At 33.2% G+C, this 5,209-nt stretch overlaps 1 long non-coding RNA gene across 1 annotated transcript; it reads left to right on the top strand.

The window, feature by feature from the left end:
* Positions 1–448: 448 nt before the first annotated feature.
* Positions 449–4,318, top strand: LOC125268141. Its single transcript, XR_007184815.1, has 7 exons — positions 449–708; positions 802–1,169; positions 3,569–3,628; positions 3,714–3,749; positions 3,920–3,973; positions 4,075–4,131; positions 4,208–4,318. It is a non-coding gene; the product is annotated as an uncharacterized LOC125268141 (long non-coding RNA).
* The last annotated feature ends 891 nt before the right edge of the window (positions 4,319–5,209 follow it).

The raw sequence follows: 5,209 nt of genomic DNA, 5'->3' as shown, positions 1-5,209 counted from the left end.
TTGTTTTGATTTTCACATATACGAGTTTCTTGTGCTGTGTATCAAATTACTGTCTTAAACTCAAAGATCAAGTTACCTCTTGCTTATAATATAATAATTACAATAATAACAATAATCATAATAAATATTGTTACTGTTGGCCGCAGAATAATATTTTATCCAGAATTGGTAAAATACTCTAACCTCAATTTTCGCTGGACGAATAATTGATGAAGTGTTAAATATTAATTCTGAATCATTTACAGTGAATCATTTACAGTTGATTCAATCCTTATTCCCTGTAACAATTAAATTGAGCTAATAAATAGGCTAAGTCCTTACAATATATATATATATATATATATATATATATATATATATATATATATATATATATATATATATATATATATTCTTGAAAAGAACACACACACACACACACACTGCACTAGACTGCCAATGTTGAGATCTCCAGTTACAGGACATTCAGAGAAATCAGGGACAAGAAATAGTGAAGGTCATTAAATTTATAATGTTATAATATGCACATATGCAATAATAAGTTGTTGAATAACTGTAATGCAATATCTTTACATTTATATATATAATGTGTGTGTGTGTTTAATTTAATCTCAACAGATGGACACAAAAAAATATGCAGTGGTGGAATTTACAGAGGACAGTGCAGTGGAACTAGTCCCAACCTCGTGGTTGGAAGAGACCAAAGAGGTATGTTTTTGGTTTCAATAAGCTTTCACAATCATTTACAGTATAAATGTCTGTTCAAGAATGGTAAAGCAAACCCTTTTTTTTTTCTTTCAGGGAACGTTCTGTTACTGGACATTTGGAAACATAAGGCAGCTTGTAAAAAAATGCACAATGCCAAACAAAGGAAAGTGGAGGCGGTGTCTAATAAAAAAAAAATTGGCTTTAATCTACAGTATCTTCAGTACAGTGAGGATTGTTAAAATCATATCTAATTATCAAGAAAATTGCTTAAAAAAACAAAACAAACTATACTTTACACCAACAACATATTTTCCAGACTCATACACCAAAGGTGTCCGGAAATGCAGGCGTGTTGTGGAGACCTCAAATATTGAAACAGAGGACAGCTCCACAATGAAAAAAAAAGAGGGCACACAAAAAGCCAACAAGATATCTGTCTGAAACAGATTCTTCCTCAGATGGTAAGTATTCAATAATGTTTTTGAGGATGAATTTTGTCCATGTTCTAAGCAGGGTCTAATCGTAATGTAAGATTATTATTAAAAAAATAAAATCAGTCAAAAAAAATGATAAACTTTGACAAAAAGTAATTTTTATTATAATTGTGATTTTATAATATTTAGATATGGATCCAACTGAAAAAAAACTTGTGAAAAGATATATTTCAGTTAGTCAAATAGCAGAAATCAAAAGGTGGAGCTCTGCAGCCATTTACTGGTGAAAGATATTTTTTTTACTTTTAAAACTGCATTTTCCAAAAGATGGGCAAAAATCTTACACTAAACCATGTCAAATTATCCATGTTATCCACTTGGGTAACACTTTACTTGAAGGGGTGTGCATAAGACTGACATGACACCTTCATAATCTTGACATGACACGTGTCATGAATATGAAGGAGGTTTTATGCATGTTTATGACAACTGTCATTAAGTGTCATTCACTCAATTATGTAATTTTTAATGCAAAGATGACATTGTTTGAGATGTCCGAGTTATGACAACTTGACATAAACCAATACATCATAACCTGTCAGTGTCTTTGTCATGACAACTTGACATCATTTAGCTTTATGGGTTAACATTACATTAAACTGTCATGTGGTTGGTTTTGACATTGGCTGTCATGAGGCCATTATAATAGTGTCATAAATATGTATCTTGAGCTCAAGTACAGTGGTACAAATTGAACTTGTCATTAAAATGTCATTAAGTGACATTTTCATTTCATGTTTTTTTTGTTTTTGTTTTTTGTTTTTTTAAGTTTCCACCAACAGAAGGTCAGATAATAGACAATTTCAAATTTCTTAAAAAAAGATGACACTGTTATAAAATAATGGTAACACTTTATTTTAGAGTCTTTTAACTAGTTTTTATTACTATTAGCATTCATATGGCTAAAATATTGGCTGTTTATTAGTACTTATAAAGCACATATTAATGCCTTATTCTGCATGACCTTATTCTACATTCTTAATCCTACCCAATACCTAAACCTAACAATTAACTATAATAAGCAGTAAATTAAGAGTTTATTGAGGGAAAAGTCATAGTTAATCGTTTATATATGTGTTCCCTATACTGAAGTGTTGCCAAAATAATGTAATGTAATGTTAACCCATAAAGCTAAGTAGTTTTTTAAGTTTGATAATTAATCTGCTATGTCATGTTTATGACAGGTTATGATGTTTTGCTAATGTCAAGTTGTCATGACAAAGACACTGACAGGTTATGATGTATTGGTTTATGTCAAGTTGTCATAACTCGGACATCTCAAACAATGTCATCTTTGCATTAAAAATGACATAATTGAGCGAATGACATTTAATGACAGTTGTCATAAACATTCATAAAACCTCCTTCATATTCATGACATGTGTCATGTCATGATTATGAAGGTGTCATGTCAGTCTTATGCACACCCCTTCAAGTAAAGTGTTACCTCCACTTGAATGAAAGTTAGAAATGTGGGTCTTTTATAACAGACTGTCCTCCAAAAAAAAAACATATTACGACCTATATTTACGTTTTGAAGTCATGCCCCCTCTAGTGGGCGTAAAAATAATGACAGTGTTGTGTTACGTCTGTCGTCATGAATGACGTATGACTGTCATTACCAATCAAAATGCATGTTCATTTAAATGCAATGTGTGGACTTTTTACACCATTTCTCCTATTTCCATTTATCAAAAATGATTTTTATTAATGACTACACCCACCCCACCCCTAAACCTAACCTTAGTGATTTATAGTGCATTTACTCTTTATGAGCACATGTGTTCCCTGGGATGGAACCCATGATCGCGTGATCACATGATTGCATATTGTTATTGCAATGCTCTACCAGTTGAGCTACGCGAAACCCGAGATATGACGCAGATAAAAGGGAACAATGCATTAAAATGAAAGCAAATGCTCTTATGGGTCGTATTTCATGAATTAAAATGAAAGTATCTTGTTGTCGATAGGGGCGCCACTTTAGTAAACGCTCTTATGAGTCGTATTTCAGGGAAGTGACAAACGACCTATATAGTCGTATTGGCTGGAGAACATGTTGCTTTATAAAGTGAATTTTTAGGTGAAAAGCTGTTTTTTGTATGAAAATATTTTTTAATTTATTTATATACATTTAAAAGATATGATAAATCTTCCAAAAACTAAAACAATAATAAATAAAGTAAAATTACATTTAAAAACAATTTACATTTAAAAACCCCAAAGACCCTGAATGTACCCCAAACGAAGATCGCACAAGGGTTATGAAAAAAAATATATTTATCTCAAACATTATGGACTGCATGATGTGTCATAATTGTTTTATTAATTTCAGTTCTATTTGTGAACTATGTTTTTAATTTTAGATGATAGCAGAGTTTTCCCAACTGAGAATAAAACCGTTTCAAAACCTCTTCCACCGAAATGTAAGTTTTAAACATGTAACATGATTAACACATAACTTTTAACCAACCTATTAGATGCCTTTTCCTTTTTATTTTATATTCACAGATTAGCCATTCTCCAATTTTCAGCCTCTGGACAATGGTTTGTAGAATATACAAATATATTTTTAAGTATAAAGACATCAATAAAAAAATATTTCTCTCTCTGCCTTCTCACTGGCAACAGATACATTTTGACTTGTCTTTCTTTTTTATGTATACTTATCCCTTTAACTTATGAATGCTAAGTCTGTTTGGATTTTATTTTTGCAGCAGAAGAATCACCGCCAGCATCCCGGCCATCGTGTATGGCACAACCCCTTCAAGGTATTTTACAAAATGTCATTATATTATTATTGTATTAACCATTCTAGATAGAGTGATTTACTTCTAAACTTTGAAAAGTAAATTCTGATGTAATGCCACAGCTGCCTCACAGCTCCTCTTAGAAGAGCCCCAGTGTTCTTCAGAAGCAGCAACAAAGAGTAAGTCACATTTTTGATTTTTCACCCTAAAACAGTACTGTATTTTCAAGTACCAATCTGCAATATTACTTCACAGACTATCGCACAAAAGTCTTGCAAAAACTGCAAGACATTGCAGAAACCCAGCAAGACATCTTAACGATGCAAAGAAGCATTCTGGCTGCTGTTGCTGGGACGGTGACAGTGACTGTGGAAGGGGGGGACATCCTGGAAAATGGACCATGCCAGACTGTGGATGAGCTGAATACACTAAACACAGAACTGGGAAATAAGGACAAAAGGACCAAGCTGGTAATACATAAGTCACTTAAATGTAAAACTATCTTTCGTAAGGTTGGTTAGGACCACTCTTAGCTATACCTTATCACTGTTGTGACGACCCGGAGTGTCCTCCCTACCTGTTGGTGGCAGACTGCGGGAGTTCTGTGTCGCTTCTGATTGATTGATTGATTAATTAATTAATAGTGATCAGGGGTGTAGAATATATATAAGGACTCAGGGTTGTTTGTTGGTGGGGTGGTTCTCCCAGGAGTTGCTCTTGACATCTCTCTCTTTCTTTAGTTATACATTTCTTATATCTTGTAGCTTTAAGACTTAGTTATTGTTATTTTGTTATTTCCTTTGATACTTTATTTTTTCCCTAGACTTATGTATGTTATTTGTGATTATTGTTATGTTTGTTAAATCAATAAATTCATTTATATTGATTGCACGGTGGTGTGTCATCCCTTTTTTATGTTGTGGCTTGAAACGAGCTGGCCGTAACATAAAATTGGGGGCTCGTCACGGATCGCTACATGTATAAGTAAGTGTATGTATGAGGTTTTCAGTGTTCACCTGTGCAAATGAGCAGACTTATTTAGTGTGTTCTCAGCTGGGTTGTAAGTAATCCTTCCATCGGGACACTATTTGTTATTTTTGTTTGTTATTTTGCCTTTCTTATTTTTAAAGGTTATTCTGGGCGGAGGTTTTAAATCTCTGTCGGGGGTACGCTTCGGGCTTTTGGTTTAAATGTACCAATTGTCCCAGAGTTTAGCGTTTAAATGCCGCCTCGAGCCCGGTACACCTTTGAAGACTA

Source organism: Megalobrama amblycephala, linkage group LG5 (genome assembly GCF_018812025.1).
Source record: "Megalobrama amblycephala isolate DHTTF-2021 linkage group LG5, ASM1881202v1, whole genome shotgun sequence".
Taxonomy (NCBI): domain Eukaryota; kingdom Metazoa; phylum Chordata; class Actinopteri; order Cypriniformes; family Xenocyprididae; genus Megalobrama; species Megalobrama amblycephala.
Note: the sequence above shows the minus strand (reverse complement) of the source record. Positions and strands in the feature narration are given on the sequence as shown.